The sequence below is a fragment of the Phlebotomus papatasi genome, chromosome 2 (genome assembly GCF_024763615.1).
Source record: "Phlebotomus papatasi isolate M1 chromosome 2, Ppap_2.1, whole genome shotgun sequence".
Lineage (NCBI taxonomy): Eukaryota > Metazoa > Arthropoda > Insecta > Diptera > Psychodidae > Phlebotomus > Phlebotomus papatasi.
Genome location: NC_077223.1, coordinates 1,812,079 through 1,838,194, shown reverse-complemented (window position 1 = coordinate 1,838,194; position 26,116 = coordinate 1,812,079). Strand labels below are relative to the sequence as shown.

The following is a 26,116-nucleotide window of genomic DNA, read 5'->3' as shown; positions in this document are numbered from 1 at the left end:
GCTTTTTCTATTTTTTCCAAGACCTTTTCCACTGTTGCTGTATTAGATCTTTTCTCAACAGCATCTGTCACAAGTCGATCCATAAAAGTTCTTTATCGCAAAATATCAAAAGAGAAATCGCTACCACACTGAGAGAAATCCGAAAAAGTTAAAATAACATGTTGAAAATGTTAATTTTCCCTGCAGTATTGATCCGAAATCGGTGTAAATATTACCCTTTTAAGGTGTATTGGGGGTTAAAGTTACCCTTTTTCATGTTAATTTTACCCTTAAAAAGGTGTAAAATTAACATTAAAAAATGTTGATATATTTTTCCACCTAAAAATTGTTAAAGTTGTGAGGAAAAAAAGTTAATCGCACCCTCTTTTTTTTCTCAGTGCACTGCAAAGTATTTTGTATTTTGAATTTTACTCTTTCTTGTGCGCCGAGTTAGATTTACATCTTGGAAGAAATTGTTGATCAAACACCTGTCTTTTGATACAAGGCTCCAAGCTAAACGTTCTACCCTTAATATCGCAACACTTAACCGATCCACCAGATTGGCATAAGGTTTTTCGCAGTAAGGTATCGATCAATCTAGCCCTTAAACAACTCTTTTTCTTCATTTTAAGTTCAGACCAGCATATATCACAATCACCGAAATCAAAAAATGGGATGTCTGAATTTTTATATCATCAATACGAGCATTGATCCAGTATCTACTATATATCTCATCAAAATCGACAACCCAGCCAATTCCTTTCTCAATATTGGCTTCTAAAGATAGGGACCATTAGGGAACTCGTCCCAACCTACCAGTTTAATCTGGACTGGCCACAGGTCAGGGCGTACTTTGAACCTGTTCTAGAGACCGATTGTCCCAAGATAAGCTCTTTCATACTTCCCTACATCTCCCTATAGTTTCCGAAGGTTCAAGTCCGTTGTCCAGCGTGGCAGTAGTCTCACTACAATATCTGCCAACAAACTTTTTTTTTCTTCAAATTATACTGCCGCTCGAATTAAGGGCAGAATCACATTGACAATAAAATGTTTGCCGTGGGCTCACCGTATTTTGTTAATTTACGCATTTTCATTGCAATTCTTACGCAAATTTTTCATTACCGTATTAGCCTATCTCATACTCGGTGGCACTAGGTGAAAATAATATAAGAAAATTGAAGAAATAAAACGAAAATACGATAAACGGTGAGCAAAAAAAAACTGAGAATTATTTCTCTTACAGTTTTGTTTTTGCTCACCGTTTATCGTATTTTCGTTTTATTTCTTCAATTTTCTTATATTATTTTCACCTAGTGCCACCGAGTATGAAATAGGGTAATGGAAAATTTGCGTAAGAATTGCAATGAAAATGCGTAAATTAACGAAATACGGTGAGCATTTTACTGTCAATGTGATTCTGCCCTAAAAATCTTAGTCAAAAGTAGCGTTATAGTGTGCAAAATTTGGAATTAAACAACGAAGACTTTATTTTCGGACAGTTCCACTTCCAAAGACTTCCAAGCACTTCAGTTTTAGCTGTACACCACTTCCGACCCTAATATCTCCCCCTTGACCGGTAGCCTAAAGTGCAAGTTCACGTACTCGCCGCTTTAGCGCTGATTGTTCTGCCATTTCGAATTTCGGTATTGTAGACCAGAGGTGTGCAAGAAACCGTTGAAACCGAATTAACGTCAAAATAAGTTTGTTATAGTAGCGTTTTGACCATTGACGTACATGTTTCATTTGACGTTAATTCGGTTTCAACGGTTTCTTGCACACCTCTGTTGTAGACACTTCAATTGTCAACAATCTTAATAACAGTAGAAAAACGTTTGCTGCAAAATGAATTTTTGTGTAGTTTTGTGGATTTTTAGGAGGGTTGAATGTTTGATTTGAAATTTGATTAAGATAAATGTCCTTTTTATGAACTTGCTGACTTTTGTGTAAATCGTGACTTTAAAAGTTCGAACTTCCAACGAGGTTTTAGGTAAGTTCTCTCTGATTTACCTTCGAATCGGTAAAGGAAAAACCTCAACCGGAGAAACCTTTCAAATCGGGAAGGTTATCACTGAACAAGAGGATTGTGTGCGAAGCCTGAAAGCCTTTCCCTATATACATTGTGGTGATTTTCACATATAAACATATGTAGTGCATTTACTTGTGGAAATAGAGGAGTAAAAGATTGAAGATAAACAAAATGAACGGGAGCCCATAAACGACAACAAAATGGAAAATAAACAAACGAAAGCTTCATCCCTCCAAAACACCAAATGCCACCCTCCCTTTTTGTCATTTTCATATTACACCACATTGTGCCTCTTGATGATTTGTTGTGTGTTTGGCTATGTAGAGCGTGTATGTGCGGGTGTCATATGCGAATTTATGAGCATTAACTGAAAGTAAAAGACACCAAAAGACCTAAAAAAAAAGGTTTATACAAAATTTCTTCACGCCTTAAGACGCAAAATAGACAAGAATGAAGAATAACTCTTGTCGCCGTTTTGCAGACACTCTACCACCACCCTTAAGATGGCAATATGTCAATTACAATTCATTCTGAGTTCTAGATGAAAAAAAAAAATTGAAAGAAAAATATGGTTATACTTGCAATTGAATTACAATTCACGCAGTATTCTGTTTGTCAACAAGTTTCCATTTCATGCATCATACAGCACATTTACTGCATCACATGAGCCATTAGATAAGTTTTCCATTCCGGAAAAATATTATCCAATATACTTTGTGCTTTAACATTTTTTTTTTTACTATCTCTACCTGTTTCGTACGTTGGATTGATTGTTAGCAAAAAAAAAGGGGTGGAAAAGCATCCCAGTTTTGCGAAATGCTCGAGCTCGTTATTTTATTATTTTTAAAGTAGTTTTACATCGTATGTGCCTATATTAATAATTCACATACCACTCAAATAATCACCCAAAAGGAGTAATACAATTGATTCTCGAACGAAAATAACTTATTAATTTATAACCGATTCATAACCGATTGATATCCTATTGGAACCGGTACAGACTTGTTAGAAATTCCAAGACCTTTCCAACGACTCCAAATATAATCCCTTTGGTTGATAAATACGCTCTATAGACCCTTTTTGATCTTTGACCTTGGAAAACGGAGCAATCCTAAAAACCCTCGCCTTTACCTTTCACCGAACAGGCGGACGGACGAATATCCAAACATCATCAATACATAGCCCCTATACCGGCCTCGGTCGAGTTCGAGCAATAAAATACGCTTCAAACTTGAAAAAAAAAAGAATCCCGCATGGAGTTTAAAAAGTTTTGGCAAACTTTGAATGATTTTTGCTGCCCTATCTTCTGTGAAAGGTTATCGTGGTGTGTCCGATTTATTGTTTGACTTTGTTAGTCAATGAAATTTCATCATGGGTTCGAAATTGTAAAGCCCCTGTTGTAGCATTTTTAATTGTAGGCATTTTGATTGTAGGGGACAATCGGGTTACCCTGGGCAGTAACTTTATTTGACGGGCTTTACCGCAGTTACATCCATTCATTTACTTTTATAAAAACTTTAACTTTAGAGCCATAAGGGGATCACAAATATCTTTTCTTTGAAGAATACAGGGCGTTCCGGCTTAAGTGAAAACGGATTGAAAGAATTTGATATGAATTGTCTACTAGGGGGAAATGGAGCATCTTTAAATGTGGGGCAGCTTTGCAATTGGTACTTTTCTCCTATGTTCAAGTAGAACTGAGCCATATCATAATGTAACATAGATTTTTAATCTATTTGCGCAGCTAAATTATATCACGACAAGGGTAAATTTTATTTAAAACTAGGTGACAAATCCCAATTTCAAAGGTGCCTCACATTCAAGGGTGCCCCACATTCAAAGGTGCCCCATTTCCCCCTATTGGAGTTTATAAAATAATTTTTGAAATGCCCCTAAATGTTTGAAAATATTTTTCTCGCGGTAAATTTGAAATACTTTGGCCCTGAAAATAGGCTAATAAATTGTCGTCAAAAATGTTTTGCATACATCTCGGGGTTCCGTAACTTATTCCAAATGCCACCCCTGGGGGTATGCAGTTTTTCTGTGTCAGTGGAGTAAATTCGCGGGATTTTTTCGGTCCTGTGTTTTTCAGTGAAAGCGGAACTACCTGTATTCGATTTCATGACCATGATACTAGGGGAGGTGGGGCACGTTTGAAATAGGTCTCATTTAAAATATTTTCTGCTATTTTAAGTGAAACTGAACCGTACCATTATGGTCTATTATATAAGCTCCAGATATCAATTGAGAAGGTAAATAACATCATGATAAGGCTCAATCCCATTTAGAAATGAAAGAAAATAATCCTATTTTAAAGGCGGTCCAGTTCAAAGGTGGATCAAAGCAATAACTCAATGTTGCAATTGAAGTGAAAATTCCAAGACCTTTCAATTAAATCCATACTTGCCGAAATCGGTCGGGAAATACGCTTCCTAAAGCTGATTTACCTCTCATTCCTTCAAAACAAAATCTGTAGGTACGTTTTTACCTCTCGTTTCGTTCGCATGAGTGTCGAAGTATTTTCTATTCGAATTTTGAAGTGTCTTGTCTTGAAAATTTGAATGCGTATCTGTTTTTGCATTTTTGTGGAAAAAACCAAAGCAATGAGGTTCATTTCATTATAATTCCTCTCATTTCAGTTTGAAAAAACTAAACTGAGACTGGATTCTTTGAATATCAACAACTTCTTCTGCAATGTAGATTTCCATTGATGTTTTACCCAAGACACTATTGCAGAATCAAACGCCAACTGTAATTGGGAGGAATGTGGAAGATGTTCGTTCATGCAAAATTGAACAGTTTCTTTATTGTGACACTGAAGATGGCGTGACAAGCAGTTGTGAAAGTGCTCAAATCAAAATCTCCTCTTTGTATTAGAATATCGAAAAGTACTTGACCGCTAAAAAATTTTATCAATGTGACAGAAATTTGACATTTCCCAGTGCAGTAATAGGGGAAGACTTTACAGGCTTCGCAGATAATCTAGCTTCGAACACTATATTTTTCCCATAATACTTTTAATAAATCTGACTTATCTATGACAATATATTTTAATAGCTGGTATTCTAGTAATAGCTATCACACATTTCTTTAAAAATAGGTCAGATTCATTTTAAAAAAATACGAGAAAATATGAAGGGTTCGAAGCTAGGGTGTGTGCGAAGCCTGAAAACCTCCCCTAGAGGCGACTTTCTTAAAAATAAAAAAAAACCGTTTTTATTTACTTTGTTTCTGGTGATGATGATTAACTAAGAGTTCATGTTTCCCAGCATATTACTTCTGAGTTTTTCTGAAAGTGTATTAAATCGATTTCAATTCGATAAATTGTCGTTAATATTTGAATATTGGAACTGATTACCTCGTTGAGAGTTCTGAATATTTTGTCGAAATATATAGAGTCCAATTTCGAAATTCGGAGTGTAATTCGCATATATCTTCTGGCGGTCAGTGCGAGAAGCTAAAATGTTTTTGTTTCGATTTTTTAAGTCTATATAGAAGTTATTAGGGAATGATTACAGTCAAGGTCCTAGAATATAAATATTTAGAGGGACAGATGACTTTTCTCAATCCTATAAACAATATTTTCGAAAATGGAACGGAATTTATGTGAAACATACCGTAAGGGGTTATATTCACTTCTTTTTTTTTTTAAATTTTTGGGCGTAAATGATGTAAAAGTATGTCTAGAATAATGTAAGATATCATTTAAAAAAAAATAAAGTTAAAGGAATTTTTAAGTGCCAGAAACTGAAGGATTTTGAAGGATTTCGAACAAAAACACATGTGCTGCCTACATATTGCTAAACTTTAAACTCGTTTTTGTCGAAAATACCTTTTCAACCTCGACGAGCAGTAGAACTCGAGTAATAATACGATAGATTTGAGATTTTCAGCTGTTTATACAGATTTTCTAGAGAAGCACACACGATTATTAAGATGATAAACATAACCTCAAATTTCACATTCGGAATTAACCTGTTGTTGATAATTTCAGGAATGCTTGGGAATTCACCTGTAATAAAGGAACAATTTCGAAAGTACATTTCGAAATTAATTATAATTCTTTTCGAAAAAAGTTTGTTTACGGAGACTGCCATTCGGGCCTCGCTCTCCCCTATTTGAATTGCGTTCTCTGCGTTGTTGTATTTTTTACGGGGGAAAAAATGAAAAACTGGTGATGGTTTTCTGCCATTTGCACTCATAATCAAATTTCCGGGGAAAAACCTGAAAACCGCCAGAGTGAAGTTTGGTGAATGCCCGTTGAAAGGATAAAAATGAAAATTTGTTCTGTATGCAGATGCATTTGAAAATTGTTGAACTGTTTTATTTTCTTATTCCGGTTATTCTGACCAATTGAATTTATTGACAGAGAATAGAGATGGGTGCATAAAGTTGGAACGTGCAGATGATTTGCGTTTGAATTTGTCGTTATTCAAGCAAATTTAAAGATAAGGAATTTTTCTAGGAAATTTAGAGGAAAACTCTCTAAAGTTGGAGTGTTAGAAGGGGAGTAGGGTGGAGAAGAAAATCTAATCAAGGACCTTGTTTGAGATTGTTTTCTGTGAAAATCACCTAGATGCTCAAGTATTTTGTTTAGTAAGAGCCAGGGGTTGGATTCTCTCAGGAAAATCTACATTCCTTTTGCATTTTCATATGCATATGCATAATTTACATTTGAAATTTCCCTTTGTCCAACAAGCATTTCACTATGTTTGTGCGAGGGATGTTAAAAAAAAATGATGCAGCTATATTTAAAAGCCATTGAGGGTATTTAATTGCATGAGAATTTAATTAATAGTTTTCCATTCACTTCCCTTCATTAGCCTTTTAGCATTACTCTCTCAGCAAAAGCATTTTCCAACAACATTTCTGAATATTTGCACTCTAACCATTTATTATTTGATTTTTCCCTTCTATTTTCGTCTCATGTGGTATCATATGGTCACCAAGTTCTACCCTTTTCTGTCTACTGTGAGATAATTGTGCTTTCAGATGCGATAATTAGAATTATTTCCATGATTGCCAGTAAAATTAAAAATCAATTACAAAAGGGGGGTGCTCTCTTTTTCATTTGGGGATCTAGGCAAGGAAAACAGAAAGCCACTCAACAGGAAATTTGTATTACACGGCATTATCAACCACTTGAAAAGAAAAGGAAGAGTATGGGCAATATTGGAAAACAATTGAGATTATTTAATCGATAATTATACTTTGGGTATTAGGGGGTGATGTTTTCTAAAGCTTGCTGAAATAGAAAATGTGAATTTTGATCAATTTTATGTATTATTAGGCATAAAAAATAAATTAATTTTGGAGAAGAATATCCTAATTTCTAATATTCCAATTCAATTTAATGCTCAATATTTATAGTCTAGTCTAGTTGTATATGGGGTACTTTTGATATAGGACTTTTCCTCCTTTTTTTTAAAAAATAAAACTGGACCTAATCGTAATATAATTAAACTCCAGAAGCCAAATTACATTGTGGTAAGGTTCAGTTCCATTTAAAATTAGGAGAAAAAGTCCTTTTACAAAAGTGCCCCACTTCAAAAGTGCCCACCTTTTCATTATTGATTTATTTATTAAATTGGTTGAACTCTAAGGGCCTCGACAGACCTGAATATTAGCCGAGAGACGGCTTAGCGTAATTGTATTCGAAATATTGATTAAACTGCATTTCCATAATTTTTCACTAAGTCGTCTCTTGGCTTAAGTCGTAAGTGTGTCTAGGGCGTAAAGGTAAAACTATCTCGCTAATTTACGCTCCTCGGTTTCTACATTAGACATTAAAATAAATAAACAGAATAGGGGAAGTGGGGCAGCTTTAAAATTAGGTTCCTATTTTTAAATGAAACTGGAGCTTATTTTGTTATAATTTAGCTCCATAAAGCAATTCTGAAGGTGAATTGTATAATGATAAGGCTCAATTCTATTTAAAAAGAGAATATAAAAGTCCAGTTTCAAAACTACACCACTTCAAAGCTGCCCCACTTCCCCCTAACCATTCAAATCAATGAAATAGATAATTCAGTCATAATATTTAGATACAGTAGACTCTCGCTAATTCGGCTCTTTCAAGATCAGGCTACATTTTAATTCGGGCGGCAGTTAAATTCAAAAAAAGTTTGTTATCATTTTTCAAGTTTGATTATGATTACACTGTGCAACAATTTTAAACTTTTTTTTGTCCCTGGGTTCTCGTGCTATTTTTTCTATTTCTAAGGTCAAATGATTTACGAAAGTACTTATCATATTGATATCATTTTGTTTTTGCGCGTGGAATCTAGGCAAAACCGTTTTTGCCGTTTTTTGATACTTGGGTTCCTATATCTCCGATTCTGCTGAACCGATTTATTTCTTAATGGGAACATTTGTTCTCCTTTATATGCCCGATAATCGTATGGACAGATGGAGTTCGTGAAACTGACACCAGGAGCGCTGTAGTCTCATATATGTCAGAAAACAAGGAAAAATCGAACTTTTTAGCAACTTTAATCAAAAATATCTCGAAAACTAGGACTGTCTCTAACAATCTGTTTTATGAGTTTGATAGAGAATTTTATTAGCTACATTTTCGTCTATGTGCAACTTTTCTCTCATGTTGTTTTTTATGACTCCGGCACACCTTTTAGATCAGGAAAATTTCATGAAGTCGAAATTCGAATCCTTTTCTTTCTCACATGTTTTGCATATGACTATCTCATTCTTTCGCATACCAAATTTGATTGAGCTAAATTGAACTTGGAGTGATGTTTAAGAGAAGAAGAAGAGTGCGAGAGAATGAGATAGACATTATGCAAAACATGTGAGAAAGAAAGGGATGCGAATTTCTACTTCATGAAATTTTCCTGATCTAAAAGGTGTGCCGAAGCCTTTAACCTCGAAATTGAGGTTTAAACGAAAATCGAGCATTCGGGATTTTGGATTTCGGGATTTTGGCTTTCGGGATTTTGACCGGGACCCAATAGATATGTTTTAGAGAATACTCGGGCGGACATTTGGTCCTTATACGGAAATACCCTTTAATTATTCTTAACAACGATTTCTCAAAGGCAAAGTTTTGTAAGGCGCTAGAGAAGGTATATATCGACCGAATGGGGTTACTTTTAGGTCTTTGGAAAGGTCTTGGAATTTTTGACAAGTCTGAATCGGTTCCAATCAGTTCTGAACCGGTTTATAACCGATTAGTAATATTTATCAGAAAATAAATTGTATTACTCATAAGGTATTTTAGGCAATCTTTTGATTGAATTATGAATTGGTTTAAATCGGTTGTGAACCGGTAAACTGTAAATGATGCAAAAGTACTTTTGAGGCTAATAGTAGCATCGAAGTTACAAGTTCGAGCACTTCGCAAAGCATGATACGCTTTACCACTCTTTTTTTGTCGATAATTTTATTAGTGGTTGTGTATTCTTTTTGCTATTAATTTTTTACTCTCGGTTTTTTTTAAGATTTTTTTTTTGATGTAACTCAATTTTAGGCAGAGGACGTTATTCCATTCTCTTTAAATTTGAACTCATTGCAGATGAAGTTTATTTCGAGACGATCGATTAACTATTCGTTACTATTTGATTGGTCGTCTCTTCGGTAGTCTTGCATTGCAAAAATAGGAAAGAAATATGTACCATGCCTGGATAATTGTATTTATTGTGAAATAAAATATTTAATTATTTTTCAATCTCTCCGAGATTTTTATATTGATAGATTGAATGTCTTATTTTTTTAATCTTTAGTCCTGTATTTCTGGTCACGAAATTAAATTGAAAACGTCTGGACAATTTTATTTTCCATTAGATTATATCATAAATATTACCAGCTTTTCTTTTATTAAATTTCAATATAAATCACTATGTACTTTCTCTTTTTTTGCCTTTAAATCAAATGAGACAAATGAGTTACAAATCTTGTTGCTCCATTCTAAATTTAGATTCAGATACTGAATTTAAAAATAGAACCCATATAGTACAGATGATGAATTTCTTTTTTGCATTGAATATATTTAATTGTTGAGCTATTGACCCCTCGGTGAATTTTGCGCTGTTTAAAATGGAATAGAGAGTTGTGAACAAAGATCGTGACCTCTCGATTGAAATTTTCTGTGAATTGGATGCATTGTTGAATTCTATTGCTTAAACTTAAAATGCAGCTATTGTGAACTAATTGATAAAAGAAAAAAAAGGACTGCATCGGCCGGGAATCGAACCCGGGCCGCCCGCGTGGCAGGCGAGCATTCTACCACTGAACCACCGATGCGATGGTCATTGTCCAGATGGATAATCATTTGGTTAGTGGATTGGTCGTATTCATCTATGAATGTCTATTTTTACTTCCAATTGAATCTGATATGTACATTGTCAGCCCTGAAATCAGAATTAAAATTAATTTAAAAATTGGTACAATATCATAAATGAGTTCTTTAATTGGAAACTCTGCGTAAAAATGTAATTTCAATGGTGATGTCAACAAATTTGTTGATACTTTTTGTTTTTCAAATATATTTTCGTACATTATTTTAATATAATTCGGTTTGGTTGACACAGAGGGATGGGGTGAATGTAATGTTATATGATGAAACCATTTGTAAGGTGTAAAAATAATTTAATTAATTTTCGATGTTTCTGTGAGTGGTTGTGTTAATTAATTTGATATTACACGGTTATTTTTTATATTGAGTTATGATTTAATAAAATAATTCTCATATGGATTCTATTTTTTTTTGAGTTTGTTAACAGCTTTTTGAATAATGTAACAGTGAACCTTATCAAATGAATCAATTATTTGGATCTTAAGGTTTTATTGAGGATTTTCTGATATTTCTTGTTCTCTTCTACTTTTCTCTGGTATATACACTATGTAACGAATACAGAGATAACAATTCATTATTCCTCCCTCAATTCACTTGTAAAAGACCAAGTATCTAGAGCAATATTGCTTTAATCGGGAGATTTCTCTCTATTTTGCACCTAAATCGGGGGAAATAATATCTTTCACATTGTGTCTTTTTATTCACTTTTACATAATTTAATACCTGTGCTTGTGTGTGTAATGGAAATGCTATATAGTTGTTCCAATATTGGAATAGACACTCACTTTACAGTACTATGAGAGCAAGGGGACTTTTAACGATGAAATTACACGATGTAATATGCTGATATTAAATATTTATCCAAATTAAATGCAAAGTTACTAAATTGAAAATTTTACTAGTTCACCAAGCTTTTATTTATATTTTATAGAATATGTTTTTTAATTGAATGGAATATTTGATTTCACGTGAGAAAGAATGTATACTAATTAGTGATTGAGGGACTAAATGGAAAATGCTTTCTCTCATACAGAATTACACTTAGGGTAAGTGCTCATAATTTTGGACAGTTTCTAAATTTGGACACTTTGAGGGTAAAATTGGACACTAAAAATAAATTGATTAAAATGATGGATTTTTATTCCAATATTTGATGAATAATGAATTCTATCTAAATATTTGTTCTTTTTGGAAGATTTTAACACTAAATACGTTAAAATTTGAATATGATTTGAGTTGAAATTGCTTTGTTGAAAATTCAGTGTGAGCAATTACTTACGAGAAATATTACAGAACTTCGTAGCTTACTTCAGTCTTATTTAGTTTTGGTGAAGTACTAACAAAGTTGTACTTCACCAAAACTGGTGTTGTTGAATTGTGTTGATTCACGTTACTGATGATTTGTACATTTGACCTGAAGTGAGATTTGGCTTGTGAATTATATTTTTCGTGTGAAAAATGGGAAATTTTTTAAGACATTCACCAGTGAGGTGATGATTCTTATTTTGGACAGGTGTTTTTCTCACGAAATTTCGTGAAGTTTTAGCTTTTGTGATGACTAGGTTGGACAAATGCCTGGAGAAACAAAGGAGCATCATCTCTACGAAAGTGATGTAGCGAGAAATGCCTTGAAAGGCTCCCGCAAAGATCAGGGAATGAGCGAATCCGCACATACTTGGAGTATCGAAGTCAACTCACTTTAATGAATGATATGGAAAGTTTCCGGGCTTCTGTGACATTCTACGTTTCCCTTACATGAACATGAAGAGGACTTGGTAAGATTGGTTCATCAAATGAAGAACAATGGGCATCCTATTGAGGCGGATTAGCTGTCCAAATTTACAGTCAAGTTGGACAAATTAATAAACAAGTTGTCCAAAATAAGAGCCAAGGTCACCTCTACTTATCAATTCATTTTTAAACGTATTAAAACTAATTTTAATAAAAATAAGACGATAAATAGCTTGCTAAGTTTCTAAACAACCCTTCTGAAAAGAGAGTAACAAGAAATGTCAATTAGTATAGAAAATATCGCACTTCAAACTTGGAACTTCGATGCTTATAAGCAGACTGTCCAAAATTATAAGCACTTCCCCTACAGTAGACTCTCTCAAATTCGAGCATTTGGGACCGAAATGTCATTCGAATAAGAGAGAAATTCGGGCATAGCAGGGGGTAGACACGGAGCTCTAAAAAGTGTCGCTGTTTACATTTCGTGCCACTCAGAATAAGTAACAGATGTCGCCAGGAGCGACACATAATTTTTGAATAATTTAATTTAACGAAAACACAGTGGCGTAGGTTATAAATTACACTTTTTTCTGGAATGAAAGTATATTTAAGATTGTTACCAATAACAAAAAAAATTACAAAAATCATTTCTTATTCAGTAAATGTTTCCCAAGCGTACGACTTTTTTGGGACAAAGCTAGTAATTTAATGATTAATTTTCATGATTACTGCTATACACAGAAAAATGGAAAATTCTTAAACAGAAACACCCAGGAATTTAATTTCAAATCCCATCCAATGAATGCCAATGCCCTAATTCTAAATCCTTGATCATTTAGTTTTAGTTGCAATTTGCAAATCTGTAGACATTTTTCATTTTCCAGCTAATGCAGAACTTAAGTTCCCGATCTCTTAACTTGAAAGAGCTAGGAATTCTAGCCCATTTCTTTCGCTCAGAGTTTCTAAACTTAAACGCCTTGGGGATTCACGTCCAATTCAAGTTCCCAGGATCTTATATATTCTTAAATTTAGAGTCAAAATTTTTCTGTGTGTACATAATTGTAATGTACATACAAACTATAAAGAAAAGAGGTGAACTTATTTTAATTAAAAACTTTATTTATATAAATTACAGCGAATTGCTATACACGTTAACTTAAAAAAATAGTAACTTGAAAGCAATTAGATATGTAGCGAAATCATACAATTTATCAAAGGCATGTATTTCGCTAACTTCAAAATATTAAAGAAAGTTAAAATTTACAAATTTTTATTTAACATTAATGGTTTTTGAAAAAAAAATTATTTAACATCATCACTTTTCAAAATACGATAAAAAAACATATACGTTTGACAACACCATTGCGATGTTTTGAGTTTAAATCTGCAGATAGCTAAGAAGTAAAAGCACAGAAAGATAATATTGGAAAAATCTCAAAGAATTATGAAAGTTAATTTGTGAGGTTAGCCAGTTGATGTATTATAATAATTTTTTTTTCAAATATGACAAAATTAAATCTCAATTAAACTGCAGTGCTATTCTAAAACTTTTTTGTACTAAGCAATATACTTGCTATATTCAATTTATTATTTATAAATTAATTTTATCTTGTAATTTTAAATTTTATTAATCTCATATTATGAATGACCGAAAAATTAATTGAACTGTTCTGCCTGTGTAAGGAATGTGTTTTTGTTGTGCTGTCCTTTTAGAAATTCATCAATCTTGACGATCTTGACACATCATTCGAACTTAATGTCTCTTTTTTTTTTAATGTGTATGCTTCTGCGCATCTATGATTATAATCTCCCCATGGTGATAATTTGTTCATCTCACACACTTTCCAATAACGCTCTTCATCCTGCTTCCTTTTTTCAGTTGTTCACGAAGCATTCTAGTTCCATGGTTATGTCAAGCAAATTTGAGTATACAGTCTGTACAGTTCTTCTCACTGACTCTGGTCTGATTTATCAATGGAGAACTAATTCCTGTTATAGAATTTAATGTCTGTCGAAGAACAATAAAAAAAAAGAAAATTCATTAAAATTGGTTAATAAACGTTAAATATAGAGTTCTTTCAATTTAGATAATCGCGGTATGGTAGAGTTGAGTGGGGACGGATGCCAACCATCGTTATAAAAGTCTCTATCACATATACAATATACTAAAATTTCATCGAGATAGCTTCAGACTGGACGGGGGTGGTAGGGGTAGGTCTGATATCACATACTTCTATAGCCGCCCATCGACATTTAACCTTTGCTAGAAACAGCTTATAGATGTCTCTCACAATTCTCTATCTAGGAGTGGTAATACGATGGAAGGACGGACGGGACGAAACGAGACGTCCACGAAAATCGATTTTTAGCGCATATCATGTATTACTTAAATATTTATCCGACCCGACTTTTAGGATTTTTTAAAAAACATTTTTCAATTTTTTAGCTGAGATTCTTTACAATCTCAGCTTTTGTGGTCACAGGTGAAATCCAACCTCGTCAGATCGGGCCCAAATTTGGATTTACACGTATTGACGCTCATAGATCACGAATATCATATGCGCCAAAAATCGATTTTCGTGGACGTCTCGTCCGTCCGTAGTATAAACACTTCTGGAAAGAGAACGGAAAGAGATATCGACAAGCGGTTTTCGGCGGAGGTTAAATGTCGATGGGCGGCTAGAAGTAGGTGATGTCAGATCCACCCCACCCCCTCCTGCCGCCATTTCGAAACACACCCAATTTTTTTTTCAATAACACAGCCCCTATGGCATCGATCGATCTCAAATTTTAGTATGTTATAACTGGGCCTACGAACTTTCGATCAATACTGAACATAAGGCGCCCCGATCCCCCTCACCCAAACTAGAAAGGGTTAAAATTGAGCATGTTATGTCACTAAAATTAAATTGATTTCGTCAAAATTGTGCTTAAAATACGCACAGATGAAGTATAAAACGTTTAAGATTGCTCTGCAAACACAGACAGTTCAATCACAAAGCGGTTAAAATTATGCTGAATTACACAGCTCTATCATAAAACGGTAAATGCGCTAAAAATCACGCACAGCTTTATCATAAAACGGTAAATGCGCTTAAAATCACGCACAGTTCAATCATAAAACGGTAAATGCGCTTAAAATCACGCATAGTTCAATCATAAAACGGTAAATGCGCTTAAAATCACGCACAGTTCAATCATAAAACGGAAAATGCGCTTAAAATCATGCACAGCTCAATCATAAAACGGTTAATGTGCTTAAAATCACGCACAGTTCAATCATAAAACGGTAAAAGCGATTAAAATCACGCACAGTTCAATCATAAAACGGTAAATTCGCTTAAAATCACGCGCAGCTCATCATAAACGGTCAAGATTACTCTTAAAACCGTTTATGATTGAGCTGCGCGTGATTTTAAGTGCATTCTTAGTCGTTTTACGATTGAGCAGGGCGTGATTTTAAGCGCATTTACCGTTTTATGATTGAGCTATGCATGATTTTAAGCGCATTTACCGTTTTATGATTAAACTGTGGGTGATTTTAAGCGCATATACCGTTTTTGACTGAACTGTGCATGATTTCAAGCGCATTTACCGTTTTACGATTGAATCTCCAGCTGTGTGCTACTCCTTCCGTCCCAAAAAAGTCGTAAGTTTGAAAAAAAAGTTGGGGATGAAGAAATGCTTTTACGGAATATTATTGTTAATACACAGTAAAAAATTGTGTGAGTAATAAGGTTGTGTATGGGAAAAGTTGTGTAATGTCACAAGCATTTTGGTTATAAATTGTAAAATTACTATCATATTTGTAGTAAGATACTAACATATTGCTAGTAAAATTAAGTTTGTGTAATGAAATTTGTGTATTGGAAAATTTGTGTGAGAACTGTCAAAATTTAATTGTTTACTATTGCAATTTTTCTAAGATTTTAGTCATTTTTCGAATTTCTAACTGTCTAATGGTCTTCTAGAATCATTTATTGGATTCTTAAAATATGCCTCAGTCGTAAAAAATGAGGAATAATTATGTAATAACAGAAAACAGAGGAAGCATCATTTAAATTAGAGAAATTGACGATGCAACTCTTGGCCATTTGCTTAAGAGAAGTAAAGAAGTTCGTGGCGCAGCCGGAAAACGCGAGACTATCAACGCAAAGGTTATGGGCTCAAGTCTCAGACCCTCTTCATGTTTTTTTTTCCTTTTTTCTCCTTTTACTTTGTTTAATATAGAGACTTTTCACAGATAATACACATAAACCGAATAAAATTGCTCTACAATCAAAATTATATGTAGACAGGAAGCCATTTTATAAAATTGGCAATACACAACATTGCCAATACACAAACCTCACAACCATAATGCTCGTGCAAAAATTACCAACGATAGTCGTTGTAAATTTTTTTACTGTGTAGTAAATATTTTAAAAGTAAATATTATTGTAAATAGTAAATATTTCAGTGAAAATATTGAGGTCCACCCACGATGGTAAGATACGGAATTGCTATCTTAAAGATATCTTTTTTTCACAATTTTCTTTTTTTACAAGATTGTACTAAATCTTTTGCAAATGTTTTCTCAGTAGGACAAGGTGGGGCTACTCGTTATACGATTTTTTTTGCATATTTCAAATGGAAGCTGGTTTTTAACATGGTTTTTAACATGCAGTGTATCTTGGTTTTCAAGAAATAAATTTAAGCTTCAGAGAAATATTAAAATTTTTGTAAAAAGACGGTTTTAAAGCGGTTTCTTCTCTAAAAACCGGTTTTAAAACCGCCTCCAAGATAGGGCTGTTAACTGTTTTTTTTTTTTTTTTGAAACCGGTTAACCATTGTTGGAATCACTATTTGATAGTTCTTTTCGTTATACCACAACAATGCCTCTCACAAAAAAGCAAAACAAAACTAATCTTTCTTTTTTCTCTACGTTCTGTAATCTGGGTGTTAAATGGTTTGAGATATAGGCTTGGTGTCTTCGAACGACCCCCCACCCCCCGTAAGTTAACTTGAGGATTATTAATATGCCTCTACCTTTCTTTCGCTCCTCCCGTTCCCCTGGAAAATCACACGATGTGTTTTCGAGCAATCCCAAAAATAACATAACTGCTGAGGGGAAGGAGAGGGGTGGGGGGGGATATGAGGGGCATGTTACTGGACCCAGGATAGACTTATGGGAGGGCCCGAAGGTCCTGAGTCTCCATCTCTAATCATTTGGCACTTAAATTTTACTGAAGATATTCAAAATAAAAAAGTCTTAATAACTTCCTTTTCTTATCTTACCATCGTGGGTGGACCTCCATATTACCTGTGAAGATGTAGAATAGTATGTACATAAGATATTTACAATAAACAAAATTTTTACTTAACGCCGTCTCTTCATAGTGATTTCCTTCCAAACGCACGACTTTTTTTGGGATAAGAATTTTTCTCAAACGTACGTTTTTTTTGGACAGAGGGAGTATTTATTAAATATTTAAGCTCAAAAATGACGAATTTTTAGATTCTAATATAGAAAAATGATTTTATTATTTTTTATACTTCTAATTTTTTTAGACAAAACCTTTTCGAAAAACAAACTACAATATTCATACAGCTCATACATAATATTTTTCATTAGATTGAAAATTATTATTCATTGGTATTGTCAGAAAATTGATTTAATTTTTAGGGCTTTTTGACCCTATCGCTCAAAAATGCACTGAATCAGATTCTGTTTAAAGTCAGATGTAAGATGTTTCATTGATTTTGTTTATCGGTTAAATTTTTATTGTTGATTTTCGGTCCGTAAAAAATGTCTCGTCGTCAAAGGATTAAGCTGTACGCATTTTGAGAATATCTTGAAGTGTTTTTTTTTTAATTTTTTACTTGAGCTGTAATATGAACCATTGTATGCTCACGATGTGGGTATCTTGAGAATGTTTTGGAACTGAAACTTACTATCTCATACCATTTGAGCTCCTAAACTATTAAAAATCATTGGATTATAGATATTATTCTCTTTAATTTCGAGCAATTAAAATAGAAGAATTAATAGAATAGTAAAATAGTGCAATTTCCCAAAAACTCCAAAAGTACGAAACAAATATTGAAGGAAATGCGTTCCTAGACGTTCTGCAAGCGACTTAGCAGATTCTTTTAATACGAGACACAACAATGATTACATTTTACTAATAAATATCTCAACTCAATACAATTTATTAATTATTGCAATTCTTACCTTTGGAACGGCCCCCTTTTTAAAATATTTTTCATTTTCTTGCCATGCTTTTGCGGATCAAAATCTTTTCCTCAAACTGCAAAATCACATACGGTTGCTTTTTAAGATATTTCCTACAATTTCCAAGTGGTGCTTCCACACTTTCTGAAATTTAATCAGATCGGAAACTGTAAATATAATAAAATTTTAGTAAATATAAGTTCCACTACTCATTTTAATTAAGTTTAATCGAAAGGAAAAGACAGTAGAAATTTTTAAATGAATTTTGCTAAAGCGCCCTTCTACGCCACTGGTCAAACGTTCTCATTTTTCACCACAAAGAGATGCATTCACATTTTAGCCAAAAAATGCGTAAAATCGAGTTGTTACACGCAGTTTGAAATCACAGACGCATGGATTATGAAATTGGCTTCCTTATAGTACATAAATTGCTTAGCCAAAGTAAAGAAAACGTGCGTGTAACAACTTTAAATGAGACTCCCACCACCTTCAAACACTCACCTGTAGAAAGACAATTTTAAGGGATTGTTTCTAAATTTCCTCCTGCAGTTTTCCTCCAGACAGTCCATCATTGCATCCACGGCACGCACCTTATTGTTTTTTCACTAAATTTGCACGATATTATTAAAAACAGATTCGCAAACATTTTCGCGCAAAACTCCAACTGACGTTTCTTGCTTGCCCCATTGACGCGAAATTTCAGTTTCGCAGACTAGCCGCAATTTATGGCGCTGTCTCAAAAATAGCGCCAATACCAGAATTTCAAATATATTTGTACTGCGTGACGCCTCCCTGGGGCATAGAATTGTTTGAAATTGGCTCAAGCTTTTTCAATGATTTTCGAATACGTTTTAGAGGTAGTCCTTGCGAATATTTCGTCCAAACATTCATGTCACCGGAAAATTCGCCATGTCGAATAATTGAAGGTCAAAGGTCAATCACCTTGGAGGGTTTATTTTTTAAACGATTTGTTTGAATATTATTTTGTATTTATTCCTAGTTTTAAATGAAACTAGATCTTATTATGACATAATTTAGCTCAACAAACCAACTGCGAAGCTAAATTACATCATTAGGCTCAATTTAATTTAAAAATAGGAGAAAAACTTCCAGTTTCAAAGCTACCCCACTTTGAAAGTGCCTCACTTCGCCCTAAGGCATTATAGAACCAAAATTCTTAAGATCTTCATATAGCTTTCATCTTCATATAGTTTCTACGGGAATTTAAACTGAAAATTCGTATTACAAGCCTTTTAATGGTGCATTAAATAAAGGACTTATCAAAGTAGTAATTATACAAGGCAGCTATTTTAATTCTTATATAAAATCTCAATCTGTCTAATTCTATCCTTGGTTAATTCTGCCCCTAGTCCTGATTTGCTCTTAGCTGGACATTAACATTTAAATTTTCAATAGAAAATCACTAATTGGTTTAATGTAAGTACATAGCTTATTAGAGCCGAATAAAACCGATTCGGAATAATCCAGGAATCAAGGACCTTTCAAATTTACCCTTACTGGATCCAATCGGTTGAGCAGTACGCTCTCTATTTAAATTTTTATACTGAGAAAAAAAATGTTTTTTATTGACACTACAGTTAGAGTGAATAAAATCAAGTTGTAGTCATCTCGCTTACTCGGAATTTCGGAAGCCTTAGCCATTATAGGGAAAGCGGGACACTACCAAGACGTTTCGGTTTTTTTAGTCAGATATTAGACTTCAAAAGACGAGATCATTCTGAATTCGTAGGTACTGTACTGCAGGTATGTTTGTCCACGGAAAGAAATGCATGATTTTTGTTTGATAAATCGCTCGATAATTTATTATCGATTATTTATTTAAATAAATATTTAAATAAATTAATCAAAATGTCCCTGCATTTGTTAAGGGACGGTAAGGCCAAATTGAAAATGATATTTTCAATTTCTCATTCACTGCCATAAAATCTATTCTTTTTCCTGGACAGGAAAATGAAAAAGTATGATGATTTGTGCGAACCTTGCCTGTGGGGGCAAGATTCGCACGATGGGTTGTTAAGGTTCGTCATTGCTTTTTTTCCCGGAATAACTCTTGCTCACAATTAAAAATTATTTACCGATTATTAGATTCAAGTTCCACAAATCCACGGAAACCATTATTTCACTAAAAAAAGGTATCTAAAACAGTTTTCTTCTAATTTTTCTGAAGCACTGTTTTTCTTGCAAATTTATCTCGAAAAATCGACTGAAATGTGAACATTTCAAATATGACAACCCTAAAAATTTATCAGCTGTCTTTTCTTCATCTTCCTTTTCCTTTGTTTTCCTCTTTGAGGTTATGTTGTGATTTTAAGCTGCTGGAGTTACCTGATGAGTTGGCGAAACCATAACACTTTCAGTGGTTGAACCAATACGCACTGTAGTATTTAGGATTTTTTCGCCACTCGGAAATTAATTTTCCTCCGATGCAAAAAATATTATGTAAATATCAACCCAGATTAACCCTTCACCTATTGGTGTAAGTGAATATTTCTGAAAATCAATTTAACTGTGAGAAATCACACGAAATGTGAGTCATCAAAATTTCCCATTTCAGGCCATTTTTGCATTTGTGATTCTAGAACCTAGGAAAGAAGGGCTAGGTTGCTTATTTTTGCAGTGAAAATGAGGTTTATGATTATCTATCTAATGCCTAAGAAATGAGGAATTAGCACTTTTCAAACAAAAAGAAAACTCGGATTGTTCGAAGGCTCGCGCGTGCGAAGCATCCCTCACTTCCCCTTTGCAACTTAAAACTGATTATTAAAATATATTGCCAAAGGTCAGATTTATTAAGGGGTTACATGGGTCTATCAGGTCAAAAAAATGGGTCTTTTTTCTAATAATAATTTATTGTGTCGAAAATATTTTAGAAATTTTGGGATATAAAAGAATAACTTTAAACCAAAATTTAGAAAAAAAAAATTGAAAAATTTTGAAAATTCGACCGTTGGTAGCTGATTTTTGGAACCATTCCTCAAAAAACAGACCTTGCGATAGGCAAGATTTCTCCCAGTAGATTCATCTGAAATAAAAATAACCAAATATACTCTGTGAGAGGATTAATTGTACCCCTGGATGAACGAAGTATTTTTGAAAAGAACAAAATTTGGATTTTTAGCAAAGGTTTTTGTAAAAAAGTATCAATTTTACCCTATTTTTCAGCTCATTTTGTATTGTAAAAATGGTTCTGATTAAAGGAAGTGCAAATCCTTTCTTCAAACTCTAGACTAAACTTCTCAAAATCAGTATGCAAAATTTCAGAAAGATCTGTTCAGTAGTCTCTTAGTAATATTGACTATCGCATTGTAAAACGGTGTTTTGAGAAAAAAATGCGTTTAAAGCAAGGGGTTACTCAAGATCAAAAATTTGTGTCCATATTCCGTCATCTAATTTTAAAGATCTTCAAAATAGAATTTTTAGAGAACCTGGAAGAAATTTTTGTATAATAGAAAGAGCTACAATGTCACCATGGAACAGGTTTTATTCTGAAAAATACTATTTTTCAGTGCACTTTTGATCGACATTTTCCGCAATTTTCTTCAAGGAAGAGCCTTTTTGGTGGCTTTAGGGAATTTTCAGCTTACAAAATTCGTCGAAAAATTTGTATTTAAATTATATTCTTGATTTTACGGCGTTATCACACTTGCACATTAAAATTTTAATGTGATTCACATTAATTGTCACTTGTAAGCGTCCAAATATGTTATTTGTGTCTTTGAGTCACTTAATATTTGGGGTTATTCTATTTATTGATAAAGAAGTGGACTTGGCCTGCAAAAATAAGTTTAAATTTACCTAAAGCATAAATATTTTTCACATTAAAAAATTAAAGAGAAAATCGCATTAATTTTTCGCATTAATGCTATAAATCAATTTATATCAAATTTTGCGGGCCAAGTCTACCTTTTTATCAACAAATAGATCAAATTTTGAATATAAAATGATTCAAACACACAAATTACACATTTGGACTCTCACCAGCGACAATTAATGTGAATCATATTAAAATTTTAATGTGCAAGTGTGATAACGCCGTTAAACACGTAAAAAATAATTTTTCTTTATCAGAATTTCTAATCGAATTTTTTTTGTGTCGTTTTTGAAAATAATTTAATATCATAAAAAATCGATGTGAATTTTAAATAGAAAGCTTGTCGAAATCTTCCTAAGAAAGTCGAAAAAAAAGAAACGAAAGGTGCTTTTAATTTCTTTTTCTTAAAACTGAACCACTTAAAATCATCGAAATCGGATTACAATAAGATTTATTCTGATTTATCAAGCATATAAAGTTTATAAAGTTCAGCTTTTTTGGTTTCTAAGAACAGCGTTATACTACAAAATAAAAAAATAAAAAAAAATGATTTTTTTGACCTGAGAGACACATGTAACCCCTTAAGAGTTATAGGTAAAGTATAAAGTGTTCGAAGTCAGAGTGTGTGCGCAGCGTGAAAGCCTTCCCCTATAGTTACTCAATTTTTCTTTTCCTGCAAAATTGAAATGTTTTACATCATTCTTTTTTGTCCTCGTGAATAAATATTTTCCTAAAATTTACAGTTTTCTTGGGAAAGTGTGCAGTAGTGCCCCAGTCTCCCCTACTGAGCAGCCTATTTTAGTAAGACGTTATAAATTTATCGTTTTATAAGCTTCCCACATCATAGATTGCAATAAGTATTGCATATAGAATTGAGTGTGACAAAAGATAATTTTGCGTAAAAAAGCTCGGAGCAAAAATAACAAGGTTCTTAGCAATAAATATTTTCTTGAGAGCAATCAAATCAATAAATTTATGTAGGGTTTTTTTTAAATACACTATGCAGGATTTTTCAAAATCCTTTGTTATACCTCAATAAAATAAATTCTTTTGCTCTAAAGTTGTATTCGTATTTAGGAAAGAATATGTTCGTTTGATAGCGGCATTTTTGAGGACATCACAGGAGAAGACATCTCAATTTTCTAAAGTAATCCAAAATTTTACATTTATTAGGATTACACAATGGTATTCAGTGATGGTCTTTTTCTTTCCTTAGTAATTTTAAAGTAGTCAGTTTGAGTGTCTCGGCGACAAATAAAAATACAATCAAGTGGCTTAAATGTCGCGTCAACAGATTAAAAATGTTTCACTCTGGCTTTAATTATAATACAAGTTAGATGGAGGACAAAAGTTAATGCACAGTCGGAGACAAAGACAAAGTTAAGTAGGTGGATTTCATGGGAATTGGACAGTATAGGGAGGTTGGGTTGGGAGGGAAATGGAAAAAAAAAGCGGGAAAACCACATAAAAAGAATCATTGCGGAGTATTTTCTTTATCCTCCTCTCCAAATACAAAATGCAAGTGATGAAGAAAGAGAGTCAATGAAACGACCACTTAGCCAGATTAATTGTAACTTTTCACAAATTAAATGATCGTCCACGATAATTAGAGTCAATTGACAAAAATTCCACAGAAAGACGCAGTCATTATTCACATTATGACATAAATATAATTTCATTAATTACAATATTATTAATATCCCACATTCACACTGAGATGGTGAATAACTTTTTCATCTCTGTGCTGAGTCCCTTGATACATGATGCCATAATTGAGTTAGTCTTATCAGACAAATTTTTTTTCGGATGACTGTACCCACTTTTTCTGAGCTCAAGACGACTGGCAATCCGGTGAATTGAATTGTACAAGGGATGACACAAGTTGAGGCACATAAGTAGATGAAATTGCCGTGTCTAACATATTAAATTGAGTGAATATTTTTAAGATTACCCAATAAAATTTCCATTGATACTTTTAGATTCAAAATTCTTGCAAAAACGATGGTTCCATAAGAATTTTCTTATGGGAAGGCTTTCAGGATTCACACACAATCTGGCTTCGAACACTTCATATTTTTCCTATATTCCTTCAATGAATCTGACCTAGTGTCAATATATTTAATAGCTAGACGAATATCCTCTTAAAATGCAGCATAGTAGTTTCTTAATGAAGATAAACCCAGATATTTACTTAAGCCAAAACCATGAAGTTTCTGAAATTCAAATATTTGTTTATAACGGTTTGATGGTCAAGGCGTAAATAATCTTTTCCTCAATATAAGCTTTTTTGTGAAACTTGAAAGCACTGGAGGCTTTTAAGACTAAACTCCTTGACAAAATTAATCATACTTCGGTGTGTGCCAAAACTTTTTCTTAAAATTTCTTATGCCTTACTCCCCCACAAGTGTTTGTTTCTTTTGTAAAAGTTCTGCCACAATTTTGAAAGTTTCAATTTTGAAAGAAAAAAAGAAAAACCTAAAAGAAATTTTCATAGTGAGACTTTCACAAAACACTTAATCTGCATATTTGTGAAAGAACTTTTGCAATTTAATTATGGTAGATGCACCCCTTAGAGCCTAGCGCTTTCCATATCTAAACCTTATTCACTGAAAAAAAATTAGCTGCACAATTTGACAATTTCAAAAATGTAATACGACTTGCACATTTGATTGATTTTGATCAATGACATTTTAGGAAATCCAAATTTCTACTTCTTTCTGTGATAAATGGGTTGCCTAGGGTAAGTGTGCCAAATTCCGGCCAGCTTGCAATTTCGTCCACATTTTTTGTTCCTCGAATTTCAATGAATTTTTAATTTCTGCATACTCTAGACAATATACTATAGGGTAACGTGTGGTATTTCGGGACACTTTTTAGCACTTTTAAGTTTCAAACAGCTTAACGACATCTCAAATTTTTTTTTCTTTGTTGATACAAATATTTATGTTCCTTATGCTATCCAGAATAAGATTCTTATCGAAAAATGTTGAAAAATGCATAATTTTTTATACAAACTAGCAAAAAATGTAAAGAAGTAAAAGCGGTATATTTCGGGACAGTTGTGTATTTTGGAACGGACAAAACTCGCTATTATGCAAATAAATTGCACCGAGCTTGATTATTTACTTTTAAGTAGAGCTTCTAAACTTCACTCTTTCATAAAAATTTTGTTTGAATTTCACTTTCAAAGTGACTTGAATCGAAAAAAAAACTATGCACTGTTTGACATCTGCAAAATTGACAACATTGAAGGTCTTGTAAAAAGTGAAATGTGACACTCACAATTCACGCGTATTTCACGCTTCAAATTAAATAAAATTTCAGAAGTTTCATGTTTATCTTATACGTAAAGAGCTTAATATTTCATAAATATTTATACATTTTTATTCATTTTAAAATGTATTAAGAACGAATTGAATAAAGACAATAGATTCTCTGCAAGGTTCCAAGCAACCAGGGGACTCTCAACATTTCTTTTTTCCATACGTTTTTGCATAGAGGCACTGAAGACTATTGGCAAGTTTTTTCCTAAAGAGAATTTACTTATAAGTCCGATATATTTCGAAATCGTGCACTAAAAGCTATCTAAAAATACATATTTCATAATGCTCGCCGAAATAATACAAGAACTACGAGCAAATTTGTTTAAGTCGCGATGCAATTAGCTGCAAAATTTTTACAAGGAAAAGTGAAAAACATCTGCACTTTTTATTAAACTTGATGGGCCCCTGCAAGCAACACTCCTTATAAAATGATAAATAAATTCAATTTGTATTAAAAAATATTACATTTCAATCTTGAGACTTTGGTGCTTGCATGCAATTATGTCGAAATTTGGCACACTTACCCTATCTCCCTTTTGCTCTTTCGCTGTGTGTACTTTCGCACTCTTCTTCTTCTTTTGGACGTCACAGCATATTCAATTTAGTTTCCAGTGTGACAGGGCGGGATGGATATGTGGAATGAAAACAAAATTCAAATCGGTCTATCATGCTATTACTTGACTTGACTTATTTTTCAAATAAA

General features: G+C 33.2%; 1 protein-coding gene and 1 non-coding gene across 2 annotated transcripts in view; one reads left to right on the top strand and one right to left on the bottom strand.

The window, feature by feature from the left end:
* LOC129802077 (nephrin) overlaps window positions 1–26,116 on the top strand; it is a 192,003-nt gene that overhangs the window by 40,224 nt on the left and 125,663 nt on the right. The window lies entirely within an intron of this gene.
* Window positions 10,191–10,261, bottom strand: Trnag-gcc (transfer RNA glycine (anticodon GCC)). Its single transcript has one exon. It is a non-coding gene; the product is annotated as a tRNA-Gly (tRNA).